Genomic DNA, 19,622 nt, shown 5'->3' on the forward strand with positions numbered 1-19,622 from the left:
TAAGCCTATAAAGTGTGCAAATTTAGTGAACCTATCCACCACAACTAGCACATTATCCTTCCCTTCGGACTTAGGCAACCCCTCAATGAAATCCATGGAAACACTAGTCCATGCTTAGCCCGGTACTGGTAGGGGCCGAAGCAATCCGGGGTAAGCAACCTTCTCATACTTGTACCTCTTGCAAGTATCGCAAGATAAGACGAATTCCTTCACATCAGTCTTCAATCTTGGCCAATGAAATAGTTGTTTCACCCTTAAATAAGTGTTTTGGACCCCTGAATGCCTTAAGACGAATTCCTTAAGACGAATTCCTTCACCATCTTGCCATGCAGTCGCAATATTCCTTCCCTTAGAGTATAACCACCCATTCCTTGTGATCCCATAGCCATCCCTTGTATGAGTTCTTGCATCCGTTCGTCCCCTTCATAACTATCCACCACTTCCTTACACCACTCTGGTACTGTCATGGTGACGCCTGCCAAAATCCCATCCTCATGACACCTTGAGAGGGCATCTGCTGTCACATTCTTTTTGCCCTTTCGATATTGTATTGAGTAATCCAATCTCATTAATTTAGTCATCCCCTTCTTTTGTAGTTGAGTTTACAATTTTTGTTGCAACAAAAATTTCAAACTTTCATGATCCGTCTTAATTATAAATTTCCCCCCTTCCAAGTAATGGGGCCATTTATCCACTGCCATCAAAACTACCAAGAATTCTTTCTCATATATACTTAGGCCCATATGTCTACCACTTGGCTTAAGAAGGCTAAGGGTCTCCCTTTCTGGAAAAATACTGCCCCAATGCTACTCCCACAAGCATATGTTTCTACCACAAATGGTTGGCTAAAGTCGGGTAGCCCCAAAACTGGAACCTTACCCACACTCTTCACTTTTCAAAGGCTGTCTCGGCCTCCTGCCCCCAATTAAAACTTCCCTTCTTTAAGAGTTATGTTAAAGGTTTACTTATAGTTCCATATCCTTTAACAAATCGACGATAATTCTCTCAAGGCCCTCACGGTAGTGGGTTTGGGCCAAGCGAACATGGGTTCCACCTTCTTAGGGTCGGTGCTAACCCCTGCCCCATAAATTAAATGCTCCAAGTACTCCACTTGATTTTGTCCAAATGCACATTTTGACCTTTTGATGAAAAGTTGGTTAGCTCTAAGGATCTCAAGGGTGGTTTTAAGGTGAGATGTATGTTAGTCCAAGGTGGGGCTATATACGAGGATGTCATCAAAGAACACTAGGACAAATTTCCATTGGTAAGGCTCGAAAATTTGGTTCATTGGGATTGAAATGTAGTTGGGACATTGGTGAGCCCGAATGGCATCACCAGAAATTCGAAGTGGCCGTGGTGTGTCCTAAAAGCGGTTTTAGGGAAATTTTTGGGTTTCATTTTGATCTGATGGTAGTCGGACCTCAGGTCAAGTTTTGAAAAGAAATGGGCATTATGTAATTCATCCATCAAGTCCTCAACTAACTGTATTGGGAATTTATCTTTAATGGTTAAGGAATTCAATTTGCAGTAGTCAACACAAAAGCGTCAAGATCCATCATTCTTTTTAACAAGGAGGACCGGTGAGGCAAAAGGGCTTTGGCTATGTCTTAGGAAAGATTGATTTAGCATATCCTTCACCATCTTTTTAATTTTGATTTTTTGGGTTGTGGGGTTAACAAATAAGTCCTTGTAACTATCCAAGAGTTCATCAATTAGGTGCTAAGAATGCACCTGGTCAAGCTTTCGGGACTGAGATGTGACTGTCAAGTGCACCTCCCCTCGCAGCTCCTTCTCGGGCTCTCCCTCTATTGCTAAAAGTGAACCCTCCCCCACAGCCACCAACAAGAACAATTGGGATAGTTGACACCATTTGTTTTTGAGCATTTTGTGCAGTTTCGTTCCCGAGATCATCGCAGGACCTTGATTCCCTTTCCCCCGTTAGTGTCATTTTCCTTCCTCCCTTGTTAAATGAAACCTCCATCCTATTGAAGTCAAAATTGATGGGGCTTACCCCCTTCATCCAATCAACCCCTAACACCACATCACATCCCCCTAATTATAGTAACCTCAAATCTGCCTAAAATTTCTCTCCTTGCATCTCCCAAGTAAACCCGTGGCATGTTGATTTGCTCAGTACCTTACTGCCATTTGCGACTGTCACGCTTAGGGGTTGAGTTCCTTGGAGTGGACATTTTAACCTCTTAGTTGTCCCTTCATCAAGGAAGCTATGCGTGCTTCCACTATCAATTAGGATTAGGAGGTCATGATTCTTCATACTCCTGCTACCTTAATTATCTTGTTGTTTGTTACTTCCTTGAGCGCATACAATGAAATTTCTTCGTTGTTCTCTTCTTCTGATTCATCACTCTCCTCTACTTCCTCCCTTGACCCCTTGGCTTCATCCTCCTCTTCCCCTTCTAGCAATAGAATTTACCTTTTACATTGTTGCCCGAAATGGTACTTGTCCCCACATCTAAAACAGAGGCCAACATTCTTTGCTCCTTTAATAGCTCTCCTTTACTCTTTCCAATTTCTCAACTAACATACCCACCTCCCCCATTGGTTGGTCCCGCTGATAACCCCTTGTGTTGTTGCCGCTACTTTTTCATAAGTGCTTCTACAATCATTTCTTATAATCTTGCACTCTCAACCGCTTGTTCTACTTTTTGGGGCCTAATCATCTTTACCATCGGCCTTGTGTCCCCACTCAAGAAGCTTGACACAAAATAAACTTCAGTAAGGTGTGGGTTTTATTGAGTCATATAGGGCCTCAAATCTCTTTAAATACACTTCTACACTTCCAGTTTGTCTTAGTTTGTTGAACTCCTCAATGGTGTCCGCCCTATTTCTTTCTCCAAATATTTCACATAGTTTGGTCACCAACTCTTTCTAGGTGAATTCGTTATGCACACTTACACACCCCTGGAACCAGGCGTCGACAGCCTTGTTAAAGTAGGCTGCAAACACTCGTTGCCTCATTGGTACATTGTTCCACTCAAATACCCTCTCACATTTTCTGATCCACCACCGGGGGTTGACCCCTTCAAAGATAGGAATCTCCATCGGGGGCACGGTGAACCCCCGGTGCTGCCCATTAGGCATACCATTCCTATCGTTACCCACAACTCCTTCCAATGTTTCTTCTGGGTTAGCCTCTATTTCGGCATTGGCACGACCCCTATTCCCTCCATTTCTATGCACTATAGGCTCATTTCTATCTCTAGGGGGAAAGTTTTCAGCCATTCTTACTTGATTTTGTCATGTGAATATTACCATAAATTGTTGCATGTCATCCCGCAATCTAGCCATTGATCTATCCAGCCTCTGCTCCATACCTTCCAACGTTCTGCCCCATTCCTTCCAGTGCCCCTTCCATCCTGCTATCCATAGCTTGGATGGCCTCTTGGTTCTGGGCTTCTCCGGCCTCCATATGGCCCATCCTATTCTAGAGTTCGGTCATCGTCCGGCTAACCTGCTGCAGTTGTGTTTCAAAATTCCTCATGCGGATTCCGTCCGCCATCCTTGCTTCTACTTGTATGCCTGAGACCGGTGCTCTAATACCAGTTTGTCACAAACCCAAAAGTGACAATGAATCTGCCCTCTAATCCAATATATTAAAGAGATTAGATAGGGATCTTTGAAAGAGGCGACATCGATAAAAGAGATAGTGAGAGAGAGATTAGGAGAAAAGGAATAAGAGATAGAGAGAACAGTCGGTAGAGAAAGTATAGAATCTTGTTCTTAATATTCTTCATGTCGTTACAATCTAAGTATAGGGGTATATAACCCACTAGAGGGGTGCTGCCACAACAGATTCCATCCCCAATAACTGACTCATTTTTCTTTTTCCCCCAAGCCCCTTTACACGTGGAGGGCCCCCTTAAAATATCTTATTCCCTTTGCAGCTGTAATATCCAAACTAATACCAAAGCATAAAGTAAATAAAACATAATAACATAACATAAAGAAAATGACTAAGAAAACAGTTCAAATCTGCCAATAAACGGTCGATGTCACGCCCATACCGTAATGCCTAACAATGTAGTAGAAAATCTTCTAGGAATGTTAATAGGAACATATGTGCCAAGTAAAAAAGAAAGGATATGAAGAAAAAGAAAGCAGCAGTCACATGGAGTCATGAAGGCTCCTCCTCAAGTGAAGATCAAATGGACAATTACTGTTTTATGGCAGAGCAAGATTCTGAGGTAAGCGACTCTTCCTCATCTAGTTTTAATTCAGATTCAAATGATAGCGATGATGATGGTAGGATTTGTGAAAATCTCACATCGCCTCAGCAAGGGAGACCTGGGCTATATATATGGAGGAAGATCCCTTCACCTGTTAAGTTGGCTTTTCAAGTTAGAGTTTTACCTCTGAATTCTCTCACACGGTATCAGAGCCAACCCTTGGCTGGGGGACTACCCTTGGTTGTGGTCATGAACCAGTACCTTGCCCGATCACTTGGGCATGTATCAGTTACTGGAGAAGCTTCGGCATACGGGGGAGTGTGAGAATCCCACATCGCCTCAGCAAGGTAGACCTGTGCTATATATAAGGAGGAGGATCCCTCCACCTGTTAAGCTGGCTTTTCAGGTTAGAGTTCTACCTCTGACTTCTCACAAGATTGATCTTTCAAATATTTGTGAAAAACTTATAGCTGATCTAGAAAGGGCTGCAAAGAAAATCAGAATGTTAAAAAAGGAAAAATCTTCTCTTAAGGATAAAACAAAAAATCTAGAATCTGAAAATGCAGCTCTTATTAAACAAAATGAAAATTTTCAATCTCAAAATTCAACTCTTACTAGCCGAAACAAATTGCTTGAAAATGAGTTAAAGATTCTAAGTTAGTTTTATCAAAAACAAAAATTCCAAAGAATCTCAAAAAGGAGATACTATGATAGAACTGGTTTGGGCTATGTTGAGAAAGACCATAAGAATTTTGAAAAACTATCAAATCCTAAATCCAAACTAAAATTTGATTCTAAATGTAAATTCTGTAACTGCCATGGTTATACAGAATTATTTTGTCCAAAGAAGATGAATATTCCCTTTAGAATAACCCTGGCCGAGGAATTTCTTAACATGTGGGAAATTAACTTGGAGAATTATTTTGTTATGCGCGAGGTGGCTTGAAAGATTAAGGAAGTGTTGACAAGTCAAATAGAAAAAGCAAGTAAAGGGAGTGGAATAGTCAAAGTCAAAGTAGGAATGAAGCAAATCAAAATAGTGGAGTGGCTTAAATATAAGATAAATGCTTATGAAATGTAAATAAATAAAATGAAAATGAGGAAATTAAAAAGGCTTGGAGAGACTGAAAATTTGGGGAATAAAAATTAAACCAATGTGAAGAAAGTATAAAAGGGACCAAAGTTGGAGAGGGAGCCATTTTGAGGCGGTAGCGTATCGGGAGAGTTCTTCCAACACTAAGGTTCTTCTCCTCTTTGGTTCTCTTCTTCTAGTGGCAGATAGAGAGTTCAAGGAAGGGTTTCTAGGTAAGAAATTATCATCTAGCTCATTTTCTAGCCTAGAATCCTGTTTTTTCTCTATTTTGGTGGCTAAAAAGAGATGAAAATCTCTATGTATGGCAGCATATAAGTGGGGTTGAAGGTAAAAAAAGACTAAGGATTGTCAAAGAGAGAATCTAAGAAAAGTTCTACTCTTCTTTTTTTCCTTTGATCCTTTGGTTTTGGGTATAAAATTCCCTAGTTTTTCAAAAAAAACCTTTATTGGGAGCTATGTGGAATTGCTTGTAAATCTCTCTCTTCTCTTGCTTGATTTTGTTGGTCTCTTTTGATTTTCGAAATAGGGTTTGTTTCACCCTATAATCCTCAAAGGAATGATGTATTTTGATTAGGTTTTGAGCTATATAAGTTTTGGTTGATTTTGGGAAACATTATGTTCGTCTGTTTTCATTTTGAGTATCAGGAGTCGGCTTTTGCGAGTGGAAGTCGACTCTGTATGTTAAGCTTTTTGCTAGATCGACTAAAATGATGAAGAAATTGACTTTTTCTTCCAAAAGTCGACTTCCCGGAGGTCGATTTCCCAATTATAAAAGTCGACTTTCCGTTTCAGACTCCACATGCTCTACTGTTTTGGGCATAACTTTTAGTGAAAAAATCGGATTCGAGATCCGTTTATTGCGTTATAAACTAGAATCGACAAGTTTTGATTTCGTACCGAATTTGGATTATTTGGTCGAGTTTTGAGTGGTTTCTTCTTAGTCCCAAAACATGTCTATATGTGCTTGGAAATCTTTTCTCTTCATGAAACATGTTGTCCATATTTTCGTGTATACCCCATGCATTTCAATCATGATTATGTGAGCATAATTGGCCCGTCATTGTCGTTACAAAAGGTCTTATGCATGGGTTTTGTGCGGAGTACGATATATTTGTTATATATGACACAGTTTTGGGAAGTAGATGTGATACTTAATACGCGCTGCGGATGTGATTTGCTGAGATATCCCCTACGGTGATAAATCGAAAGCTCGAGTAGGCTATAAAGCTGGACTCGTGTCAAGCTCGGGTGGGCCATAAGGCCGGACTCGTGTGGGACCTAGATCTTTATTATGATTATACTATAGTGATATTATGAGAACTTGCATCTTATTTTCCATTCATGAACATTGTGACTTGATTCCACCTCTTTATGTATGCATGAGCGGGGATGTTATCATCATTTATGGTTGGACCTCTGTTACTCTTATTATCATTTTATTTTATATTACTTGTTGGGCTTTGTAGCTCACTTGTGTTTACATCATTGCAAGTAAGGGCAAGACTACAATTGATGATAAGCCTGGCAATGTGGGGTCCACTGTCTAAACGTGTATAGAGTTGTTCCAGACAAAAAATTTTTGGGAGTTTTATCATGGTACCTAGGTCTATGGATGTATAACCTTTATGGGCTCTATTTTATCTTCTTTAGTAAAGCTTCGGGTATATGGCCCGTTGTATGTGACGGTACGATATCTAGTTTTCTGTATATAGTCTTGCTCTAATTATTAACTATTGTGATGACTCTTGTAACTCCAACAAGTATCATCTATTGTTGACACTTCTCTCTTGCTGCCTCGGCCGGAGTTTCTAAGAGAGAAGTGTCAAGAAGATATGATACATGTTGGAGTTAGAAGAGAACACATCACAATAGTTAATGATTACAGCAAAACTATATACACAAAACTAGACATCGTATTGTTATATAAAAAGTGTCATGCACTCGAGGCTTTACAAAAGAAGATAAAACAAGGCAAGGTTATATATCCATAGAACCAGGCACCATGACAAAACTCCTGAAGATCTTTTTGTCTGGGACAGTTTTGTACACGTCAAGACACTGGACCTCACATTGCTAGACTCACCATCAACCGTAATCTTGCCCTTACCTAGAATCAGGCAAACACAAGTGAGATACAAAGCCTAACAAGTAATATAGAATAAAATAACAACAGAGTAACAGGATCTAACCATAAATGATGACATCCCCGCTCAAGCATACATAAAGAGGCGAAGTCAAGCCATAATGTCCATGAATGGAAAATAAGATCGAAGTTCCCATAATACCGCTATAGGATAATCATAATACGAGATCTAGGTCACACACGAGTCCGGCCTTATGGCCCACCTGAGCTTGACAGTAGTCTAGCTTTATATCCCATTCGAGCTTTCCGTTTATTACCGTAGGGGATATCTCAACGGATCCTTTCCGCAGCACACATTAAGTATCAATTGTAATTCGCAAAACTGTGCTATGCATAACGAATACATCGTACTCCACACAAAACCTATGCATAAGACCTCTTGTAATGACATGCACAAGCCAATTATACTCACATAATCACGATTGAAATATACAGGGTATATACGAGAATAAGAACATGTTTCACGAAGGAGAGAAGATTTTTAAGTACATCTAAACATGTTTTGGGACTAAGAATAAACCACTCAAACCTCGACCAAATAATCCAAATTCGGTGCCAATTCGAAGCTTATCGGGTCTAGTTTACAACGTAACAAACAGATCTTGAATTCGATTTTTTCTTTAAAAGTTATGCCTAAAACAGTAGAGTATGTGCAGTCTGAAACGAAAAGTCGACTTTTAAAATTGGGAAGTTGACTTTTGGAAGGAAAAATCGACTTCTTCATCACTTTAGTCGATCCAGCCAAAAGCTTAACATACAGAGTCGACTTCCACTTTCAAAAGTCGACTCCTGAGACCTAGAATGAAAACAGACGAACAAAATACTTCCCAAAATCAGCCAAAATTTATATAGCTCGAAACCTAACCAAAATAGATAATTTCTTTGAGGATTATAGGATGAAACAAACCATATTTTGAAACTCAAGAAAGACCGACAAGATCAAGCAAGAGAAGAGAGAGATTTACAAACAATTACACGTAACTCTCAATAAATGCTTTTCTTGAAAAACTTAGGAGTTTACACCCAAAACCAAAGGGTCAAAGGTAGAAGAAAGGAGTAGAACTTGTCTAAACTTCCCTCTTTGACAATCCTTAGTCTTTCTTTACCTTCAACACCACTTGTAGGCTGCCATAAATAGAGATTTTCATATCTTTTTAGCCAGCAAAACAGAGGAAAAATAGGGTTCTAGGCTAAACAAGGAATTAGATGATGAATTTCTTACCTTGAAACCCTTCCTTGAACTCCTTAGCTACCACTAGAAGAAGAGAACCAAAGAGGAGAAGAACCCTAGTGCTAGAAGAACTCTCCCGATGCTCCACCACCTCAAAATGGCTCCCTCTCCAACTTTAGTTCTTTTTATATTTTCTTCACATTTTGGTTTAATTTTTGTTCCCCAAATTTCTAGCCCCTTCAAGCCTCTTTGATTTTCTCATTTGCATTTCATAAGCATTTACCTTATATTTAAGGCACTTCTCTATCAGGGCGTTACAAGGTATGGGTTCCCAAGGATGAGCTCAAGGCAAATCCAAAAATGGTTTGGGTAGTTAGGAATAAGTCTTTGGTAGAAAAATGTCATGAACCTAGGGTAATAACATAGCCTTATTATACTATTGGGGTGTTACAAAGTATGGGTTCCCAAGGATGAGCTCAAGGCTGTTCCAAAAATGGTTTGGGTAGTTAAGAATAAGTCTTTGGTAGAAAAATGTCATGAACTTGTGGTAATAACATAGCCTTATTATACTATCGAGGCGTTACAAGGTATGGGTTCCCAAGGATGAGCTCATGGCAGTTCCAAAAATGGTTTCGGTAGTTAAGAATAAGTCTTTGGTGAAAAAATGTCATGAACCTAGGGTTCATAACAAGGCTGGAATTGGCAATCGGAGGGATCCAAGATACATAGGATTAAGAATAGAATGTTTAGAGGTGAATTTGGACAGAAAAGAGGAAATATATCATATAGAATTGAGGGAGAGATATTGAGAGAAGGGGGGCGGGGGGGAAGGAGAAACAAGAGAGAAGCGTGAGGAAGATTGAGAGAGAGAATTTTAGAGAGAAATGATAATATTCATTATCAATTCAAGCATGGTCCCCAATCTCTTACAAGTGGCCTTTATTTAGGCCTTAACTAGTTGTGAATTGATTCCTAACAACATCCTCTAACAACACCCATGTGCTTCTAACAACCTGTAAAAATATCCTAACAAACCATTGCAACCCTATTACAATGTTGTCTTTCTATTGTTCCTTGGGTCATGAGAATTCCTTCCTCCTTGAGAGAGTACTTGTCCCCAAGAACTTCAACAATCTATTTCTTGGGCTGAAGCATCATCACCATTAGCCTCAACTCTCCGTTCAAGCCAATTGAGAAGCTTAAAACGAAATAAGATTGTATCTCAAATAGGGGTTATGATTGAAAATTAAGGTCATCAGGTCTTCAAACCTCAATTGGTACTCCATTATTGACCCTGCCTGCCTGATTTTGTTGAACTCCTCCACCACATTAAACACGCTCCGATCTCCAAACCTCTCCTTAGGCTACCCCATTTTAAGGGACTCATCTTGGTTAGAATTTCCACGAAAATCATCAAAGAATTCCGCGGGAAATCTATAATGATACTTCTTAGTTAGTATCATTGCAAACTCTTGCAGTTGCTCATGTAACATATGGTCGAAGTCCTTGCTCATATCATGTACCACACTTCTTGTTTCCTTATCCAATTTGGCTAATCCTCTTCTCATATTTCTTGTTGTTTCCAGCAGAAAATGCAGCCTTCTTCTGCTACCATTGAGACTCCATTTGTCTCATGCATGAACTGCTCCCCATGGTCGACTTCTCACCAACAGAACACTGCAAAGACCAAGGAGCAGGAGTTGTGTACATCCTTCTGTTTTGCCTCTTGTTCCCTTTACTCACAGCCTCAAGCGCCAACCAACAGTGAGCTGAATAAGTTGGAAGAATCCACTCCTCAAACGAAATCACCCTCGTAAATCACCCTCGTAAATCATCTTCATAAATCACCACTTTGAGCAGCAAGGGCTCAATTAAATCAGCAGAGAATCGTCGGCCCTACTATAATCTTTCGAGAACTCAATTGACTAATGAATCAATTGCACTGAATCGCCAAAATCACTTGTGGAGTTAATCACATTGGCCAACAGTAACCCTTAGAATCAGATCGGTAGCTCGACCTATTGCCATCAATCCAAATTTGCAATGGTCGCGACCCACCCAATCGTCATCCACTGGTTGCGACCACTGTCCAATGGTCAGAGGACCACCTGTTTCGCAGTTGCTTCTTCAATTCCCCTGGATGGCCGGAATTGGCTCTGGTTGGGATCGTTGCGGATTCAATGATCGCCTCCCCATCTATTCCTCCTTCTCACCCAATCACCGTCGGTCTTTACACATTGTTCCTTCTCGCTAAAAGTGAATTTAGGACCAATGGAGTAGCTACTACCTAATCACCGACCACTGGACTAATGGAGTCGCCTCAAGCCTTCTCAATCTGGGCTCGATTAAATGAAGCAGAAGGAGTTGACAGCTCCGGATTTGCTCTTGCCTGGTATATCTAAAATATGATAGCAACTGCGATGGATTCACTAAGTCACCCAAATTTACTTCTCACCATCTGGGTCAGAATCGCCAACCTATCAAGCGGTAGCAGTAACAACGCACCAGTCGGAAGCTTTCCTGTTTGTTCGTGTCGCCAACTTCAACGTATCTTTGACACCAGCTGTTCAATCCAGTCGGGACCCTCCTGGCTGTTCGTGTCACCTCTTTCGACAGACTCCCACTCCAATCGCTAATGCTCCTCAGTTCGTGTCGTGTCTGGTCGCCCACTCTAGTCGTCCGACCAAACCACATTACCGAGTCACCATCCAATGGTCCACCGGCTTAGTCGTACGCTTCTCAGAATCACAGTGAAGCTCACCTAATTGAATTCGCCAAGACACAGCTATCACCGATGGTTAACGATCATCGGAATTCCACAATGTTTCTGCTGGGTATTTGATTCTGAGCCTATAACTGATCGCCTACTGTGCTTCACCTCTCAATTTCAAACCGAGAATTGCCTTGCTCTCTCGATTACAACTTGGCTAGCTTGATAACTTCTATTGCATCAGCAGTCCAAAATTCCCAACGATTGCGAAAATTGTTGCCCATCACTTAAGATCAGCAACCTCCAGATCTGATCACGACCACTGGTCGTCAGTTCTATTGTAGACGTTGGCTCCTGTGATGTAACTTCCTACAATTCGCCTGCTTCGTTGAATTCACTGGACTCGACGAATCGTTGTTCACTTAATTCCGCCAATAGTTGTCAGAATCAACTACCCCAAATTACATGAAGCACAACCTACCTTGCTGCTGCTTATTTCTGACATCACCTTCAAATTTCGTGAATCGACTACATTGGATAGTAACCATCGACATCCGACGGACCATAATTAGCAAAAAAAATGGCCGATGAAAGATGCTCTAGTACCATTTGTCATGAACCTAGGGTTCATAACGGGGCTTGAATTGGTAATCGAAAGGATCGGAGAGGTTTAGGATTAAGAACATAAAGTTTAGAGGGGAATTTGGGAAGAAATGGGGAAATATATCATATAGAAGTGAGGGAGAGATATTGAGAGAAGGGGGGGGGGGGGGGGAAGAAACAAGAGAGAAATGTGAGGAAGATTGAGAGAGAATTTTGAGAGAAATTAGAAAATTCATTATGAATTCAAGCATGGTCCCCTTACAAGTAGCCTTTATATAGGCCTTAGCTAGCTGTTAACTGATTCCTGACAGCATCCATGTGCTTCTAACAACTTGTAAAAATATCCTAACAAGCCATTGCAACCCTATTACAATGATGCCCTTCTATTGTTCATTGGGTCATGCATGAGAAAAAATAGGTTAGAAAATTAAAGGACTCAAATGATTTAATACTTTATCTTAGATAGGTTTTATATGCAGTCCATGGGACTTAAAACAATTCAGCTTTGAGAGAAAATGTTGTATCTCTTCAGATAATATATTGTAATCTCGTCTCTCTTTAAATTTAAATGTCTTTGTTGATATGGTTTTCAACCTTGACTGTTTGCCTTGATTACGTATGTGATTAAATATTGATTATTTATGTTTGCTGATTATTAAAGCTTTGAAGATGAAATTATCTTTTGTTCATCAGTATGAATTGTTTTGGATATGACCTTATGGTGTTAATTGAGGTACGTCTGTACCTGTGAAAATACATGCTAAATTATATTCTAGTATCTAAAATGAATTTGCTCATTGAGTGCTATGTCCTAATGTTTTGATGACGAATTTTCCTGAGTGTATGATTGATAAAATTCTTGAATCAGCTTGTTCGTCTTCTACGATTGATGTTTTGGAATGCTGTGAAGTTATGGTCATTGTTTTGGATGAGCTTTGCATTATTATGAAAATGATTGTTTGTTGACTAAGGTGTTTCTGTACCTAAGTGCATTCATATTTGATTGAATGTTCATGATTTTCATTTAGATAATTAAGTGGAAAATCTTGATGTTTTGATCAAGTGGTAGTCAAATGATTGGTTTGCCTACCATTCTATTAAATTAAAGGTAATATTATTCACGGCTTTAAAAATCTTTGTGAGTGACTATATTTGGTGTGCTTATGAGTGGCACAATTCTATGTATTTAGTTTATGGGATTGAAATTATAAATGCATTAAGTGATAGGTTGATTGAGCTCTCTTGAGTAATGATAGGATCGATCAAGTGATTAAATCTGTTTTAGGAATAATTGAAAATGTTTGGGAAATTTGAAACCTGCTTGAATATGTTTCTCGATTGATTTGGGTACACATGAAGTGTACAAACGTTATATGAGATGTGTTTTTGGTGTATGTGTATTTCTTGAATTTAAAAATTATATTATAGGATTCTGTATTTTGATTTTACTACTTAAGATTCATATACTCGTGAGTAGCATAGTTCTAATGTGTTGAAACTCAGTGGTAGTTTGGTTTATGATCGCTGGAATAGTGAATGAAAGTTAATCGAGTGTCCAATCCTTATCAGGATCTTCTCTTAGGATTATTTACTTGTTGTAATTCTGTCTCTTAAAATAAAATGGATGCATTTAGGAGTTATTGAATATGCGTTTTGATAATATGATTGAATGTTTGAAAATTGTTTGTCCCGAGAATATATATTCTCGTGAATGGATTTATTATTCGTGTATTTGAGAATAAAGCAGTTGTTTCTTGTGCAATAATATTTTGCGATAAGTTCTCGAATGAATTTTATTTGAAATCCATGGAATGATGAAAATCTCCTAGGAGTCAATAAATTGTTCATGGATTGAAGTCTTGAAATGTGGTTTTCAAGTTCATCCATACAGTGTTGCATATTTCCAGCAAGTATCATAAGATACTCGATTAATCTGTGAAGTTAATCGAGTAAGTGTGTATAGATATAGGTCTCTATAAAATATTAGTTCAGAATGGGGAAGTGTTACTTGAGTTGCTAAGATAGAATAGAAGATAATTCAAAAATGGAAGATAATTCCTTATTATTTCTATTACCTCCTCGAAAAAGATATTAAGTCCTTGTATCTTCTGAAAAATAAAATTCTATTTCACTCTTTCATAAAAATGGGAGAATCTTTTCAGGGAGATTGATATTTTCTAGGAGAGCCTCTTTAGTTTTAAATGCATGCTGAAACATTTTTTTTTTTTTTTATCTTAAGGATTCATTGAGCATTTGGCAATAAACTCAGGGCGAGTTTTGTCTCTTGATAGCTTATTCCTCGAAAGAATGAAAATTTCTAAAAGGGGGAAAATGTTATTCTCTTGATTTCATATGGTATCAAGCTTCTTATCCTTTTTGCTAATGACAAAAAGAGGGAGAAGGTTTAATGGAACATTTGTGGTGAATGTTCTCTTGAATATTAAAGTTTTGTCATCATAAAAAATGGGGAGATTGTTGAGTTTTATGTTCTAAATGTTTTGATGATGACTGCATTTATGCCCAAACATTAATGCCTTATCATGTTATGTTCTCGTAGCTTATTAATATCTCTTGTATTATTTTATATTAAGGATAATGTTAAGCTTATCCTTGATAAGATATACGTCAAGGTTGCTTTGGTCAAGAAACCTCTATAGGTTTATCCTTTAGTATATTCTATTTATTAATGTTCTCATATGTGCTAGAGTGTTTTAGCCATTTGTTTTATTGATGTGTTTGTAAATGCCTTTCTTTGGGTTTAATTCTAAATATAATGCATGAGTGTTTTTTTCATGGTATGCTAAGTATTTTATGTCGGATAAAGGCTGGATATGTTGTTGTTGTATGCTAAGTATTTTATGTGGCAGCATTACTCTAGGTTTTAGAGTAATGTATTCTATATTTCATAATTGATGTTTAAGTGCTAGACGTCAAGATTGTTAAGTAAATGATTGTATACTCATGACAAATTTGTCTCTGTCTTAATGTTTTGATGACGAATTTTACTGAGTGTATGATTGATAAAATTCATGAATCAATTTGTTCGTCTTCTACTATTGATGTTTTGGAATGCTGTGAAATTATGCTCATCGTTTTGGATGAGCTTTGCATTATTATGAAAATGATTGTTTGTTGACTAAGGTGTTTCTGTACCTAAGTGCATTTATATTTGATTGAATGTTCATGATTTTCATTTAGATAATTAAGTGGAAAATCTTGATGTTTTTATCAGGTGGTGGTCAAATTAGATTAGAGGTAATATTATTCACTGCTTTAAAAATCTTTGTGAGTGACTATATTTGGTGTGCTCATGAGTGGCACAATTCTATGTATTCAATTTATGGGATTAAAATTATAAATGCATTATGTGATAGGTTGATTGAGCTCTCTTGAGTAATGATAGGATCGATCAAGTGATTAAATTTGTTTTAGGATTAGTTGAAAATGTTTGGGACATTTGAAACCTACTTGAATATGTTTCTTGATTGATTTGGGACATTTGAAACCTACTTGAATATTTTTAATGTGTTGAAACTCAGTGGTAGTTTGGTTTATGATCACTCAAACAGTGAAGGAAAGTTAATCGAGTGTCCAAACCTTATCAGGATGTTCTTTTTGGATTATCTACTTGCTGCAATTCTGTCTCTTAAAATAAAATGGATGCATTTAGGAGTTATTGAATATGCGTTTTGCTAATATGATTGTTTTATTTTTGCTTGTCTTGAAAATATATGTTTTCGTGAATAGATTTATTATTCGTGTATTGCAGGATAAAACAGTTGTTTCCTGTGCATTAATATTTTGTGATAAGTTATGGAATGAATTTGATTTTAGATCTTATTTGAAATCCTTGGAATGAGGAAAATCTCCTAAGAGTGAATTAATTGTTCATGGATTGAAGTCTTGAAATGTGGATTTCAAGTTCATCCATACAGTGCTGCATATTTCCAACAAGAATCATAAGATACTCAATTAATTTGTGAAATTAATCGAGTAAGTGTGTATATATATATAGGTCTCTCTATAGAATATTAGTCAAGTAATGGAGAAGTGTTACTCGAGTTGCTAAGATAGAATAGATATTTCTAAAAGAAGCTCGAGCTTGTCATTCAAGTGTCATGGACTAGAATCCTAGTGCTTAAAAGCACTTTAGCTTTTGATATGTTAGTTCAAATTTTCTTAACCTTGATTTATGATTTCGAATTATTTGTTTTTGTTGATTAATGTTTGTCTAAATTGTCAGGATGACATGCTTGTATATGCTTATATGCAAAGACTGATTAGCAGTTTTGATTAATTCTGATGTGAATTCTAAATTCTATTAAGTCTTGAGTGTTAAAAGAATTTGTGGCTTATTTATAGGGGAAGCGTATCCTCTATTTAAATTTATCTAAGGTTTGATTTCTTAAGAAGATAGTTAAATCTTCTGTTTGATCGACTTGTTGTTAAATATATATATTCTTGCAGTATTTGTTGGTATTTAGTCTTAGAATGAATGTTTCAAAAGAGGGAGAGAATTCCTTATTATTTCTATTGCCTCCTTATGATTGTCAAATAGTATTCTCCTTCTCGAAAAGGATATTAAGTGCTTATATCTTTTGAAGAATAAAATTCTATTTCACTCTTTCATAAAAAGAGGAGAATCTTGTTAGGAAGATTGATATTTTCAGGGGGAGCCTCTCTAATTTTAAAACTATGCTCAAACGTTTATTTATTTATTTATTTTCTTAAGGATTCATCGAGCTAATGGCAATAAACTCAAGGGTAGTTTTGTCTCTTGATAGCTTATTCCTCAAAAGAATGAAAATTTCTAAACGGAGGAGAAGATTATTCTCTCGATATTCACATGCTTCATGTGATATCAAACTTCTTATCCTTTTTGCTAATGACAGAAAGGGGTAGAAGGTTTAGTGGAACATTTATGGTGAATGTTCTCTCGAATATTAAAGTTTTGTCATCATCAAAAAGGGGGAGATTGTTGAGTCTTATGTTCTAAATGTTTTGATAATGACTGCATTTATGCCAAAACTTTAAGATCTTATCATGTTATGTTCTCATAACTTATTAATATGTCTTGTATTATGTTATATTAGGAATAATGTTAAGCTTATCTTGATAAGATATATGTCAAGGTTGCTTTGATCAAGAAACCTCTATAGGTTTATCCTTTAGTATGTTTTATCTATTAATGTTCTCATATGTGCTAGAGTGTTTTAGCCATATGTTTTATTGATGTGTTTGTAAATCCTTTTCTTTGGGGTTAATTATAAATATAATGCATCAGTGTTTTGCTCATGATATGCTAAGTATTTTATGTGGCAACATTACTCAAGATTTTAGAGTAATGTATTCTATATTTTATAATTGATGTTTAAGTGCTGACGTCAAGATTGTTAAGTAAATGATCGTATACTCAAGTGATGGTACTTGAGTTTTGATTTGTAGGATTTATACTGTCTTATACTTCATATTAAGGTTGTGCCAATAACCTTATTATGTTTTGCTAGTGATTAATCTCGCTCTTTTTTATGTGCCTGTTATTTCAATAAGTTGCTCTAGGATTTCATGGGAGTATCCTAATGCATTAGCATCATGGATAAATGTCATATATCCTCATGACACTTAGAGTAAGATTAAGGTTGGGTAATATCTTAAGTGCTCAAAATATGTGGAAGCATCACTAAATTCAAAGAGCGATGTGCTTTAGTTGTTGCATAAACCTAAGATTGGGCTAATACAAGCCATTTATGCCACTGGTTAGGGTGCAAAATACAAATACACTGAAGATAGGTTTCTAAATTCTGTTTCACTCTTTCTGTTTGTCCATATGTTTGGGGGTGGTAAGCAGTTGACATGTGAAGTTTTATCCCAATAGACCTCATCAATTCTTGCCAAAAGGTGCTGATGAATATCCTGTCCCTGTCCGATGTAATAACCCTCGGCACCCCATGCAAAGCCATTGTTTTGTCTATGAAATCTCTGGCCACCTCTTGGGCTGTATAGGGATGAGCCAAGCCTATAAAGTGTGCAGATTTAGTGAACCTATCCACCACAACTAGCACATATGTCTACCACTTAGAGCTTGGCTTAAGAAGGCTAAGGGTCTCCATTTTTGGGATAATATTGCCCCAATGCCACTCACACAAGCATTTGTTTCTACCATAAATGGTTGGCTAAAGTCAGATAGCCCCAAAATTGGAACCTTATCCACTGCCCTCTTCAAGTTTTCAAAGGCTGTCTTGGACCCCTGCCCCTAATTAAAGCTTCCCTTCTTTAAGAGTTTTGTTAGAAGTTTACTCATAGTCCCATATCCTATAACAAATCGACGATAATACCCCGTTAGCCCAAGGTATCCTCTCAAGGCCCTCACGGTGGTGGGTTTGGGTCAAGCCAACATGGCTTCCACCTTCTTAGAGTCGGTGCTAACCCTTGCCCCATAAATTAAATGTCCAAAGCAAGTACTCCACTTGATTCTGTCCAAATGCACATTTTGACCTTTTGATGAACAATTGGTTAGCTCTAAGGCCCTCAACCGTGGTTTTAAGGTGAGATATATGGACATTACGTAATTCATCCATTAAGTCCTCAACTAACGGTTTTGGGAATTTATCTTTAATGGTTAAGGAATTCAATTTGCGGTAGTCAACACAAAAGCGTCAAGATCCATCATTCTTTTTAACTAGGAGGACCGGTGAGGCAAAGGGCTTTGGCTATGTTTTATGAAAGATTGATTTAGCATATCCTTCACCCTTCATTTCAATTTCAGTTTTTTGGGTTGGGGAGTACCTATAGGACGTGATGTTGATAGGTTCTGCATTAGGCTTCAAGTTGATGGAGTGATCCAAGGTTCGGGTGGGAGGTAAGGTTGTGGGTTCAACAAATAAGTCCTTGTAACTATCCAAGAGTTCATCAATTAGGTGCTGAGAATGCACCTGGTCAAGCTTCCGGGACTGAGATGTGACTATCAAGTGCACCTCCCCTCGCAGCTCCTTCTCGGGCTCTCCCTCCATTACCAAAAGTGAACCCTCCCCCACAGCCACCAACGAGAACAATTGGGACAGTTGACGCCATTTGTTTTTGAGCATTTTGTGCAGTTTCGTTCCCGAGATCATCTTGCAGGACCCCAATTCCCTTTCCCTTGTCAGTGTCATTTTCCTTCCTCCCTTGTCAAATGAAACCTCCATCTTATTGAAGTCCAAACTGATGGGGCTTACCCCCTTCATCCAATCAACCCCTAACACCACATCACATCCCCCTAATTGTAGTAGCCTCAAATCTGCCTAAAATTTCTCTCCTTGTATCTTTGTGGCATGTTGATTTGCTCAGTACCTTACTGCCATTTGCGACTGTCACGCTTTGGGGTTGAGTTCCTTGGAGGGGGCATTTTAACCTCTTAGTTGTCCCTTCATCAAGGAAGCTATGCTTGCTTCCACTATCAATTAGGATTAGGAGGTTATGATTCTTCATACTCCCTGCTACCTTAATTATCTTGTTGTTGGTTACTCCCTTTGAGTGCATACAATGAAATTTCTTCGTTGGTCTCTTCTTTTGATTCACCAGTCTCCTCTACTTTCTTCCTTGACCCCTTAGCTTCATCCTCCTCTTCCCTTTCCAGTAATAGAATTTACCTTTTATATTGTTGCCCGAAATGGTACTTGTCTCCACATCTAAAACAAAGGCCAGCTAACCTTCTTTGCTCCTTTAATTGCTCCCCA

At 38.0% G+C, this 19,622-nt stretch overlaps 2 long non-coding RNA genes across 4 annotated transcripts in view; one reads left to right on the forward strand and one right to left on the reverse strand.

Moving 5' to 3' along the window:
• LOC127801729 (uncharacterized) overlaps nucleotides 1–19,622 on the reverse strand; it is a 71,398-nt gene that overhangs the window by 28,156 nt on the left and 23,620 nt on the right. Inside the window, exon 1 of one of the 2 annotated variants that reach the window (XR_008023176.1) lies at nucleotides 12,623–12,695. The exons of the other annotated variant lie outside the window; for it this stretch is intronic. This is a non-coding gene — a long non-coding RNA (uncharacterized LOC127801729). Of the gene's footprint in view, nucleotides 1–12,622; nucleotides 12,696–19,622 lie in introns of those variants that run through there. 2 annotated transcript variants of the gene reach the window in all.
• LOC127801719 (uncharacterized) overlaps nucleotides 1–19,622 on the forward strand; it is a 50,079-nt gene that overhangs the window by 4,470 nt on the left and 25,987 nt on the right. The gene's annotated exons all lie outside the window — the stretch shown is intronic.

The sequence above is a fragment of the Diospyros lotus genome, chromosome 1 (genome assembly GCF_014633365.1).
Source record: "Diospyros lotus cultivar Yz01 chromosome 1, ASM1463336v1, whole genome shotgun sequence".
NCBI lineage: Eukaryota > Viridiplantae > Streptophyta > Magnoliopsida > Ericales > Ebenaceae > Diospyros > Diospyros lotus.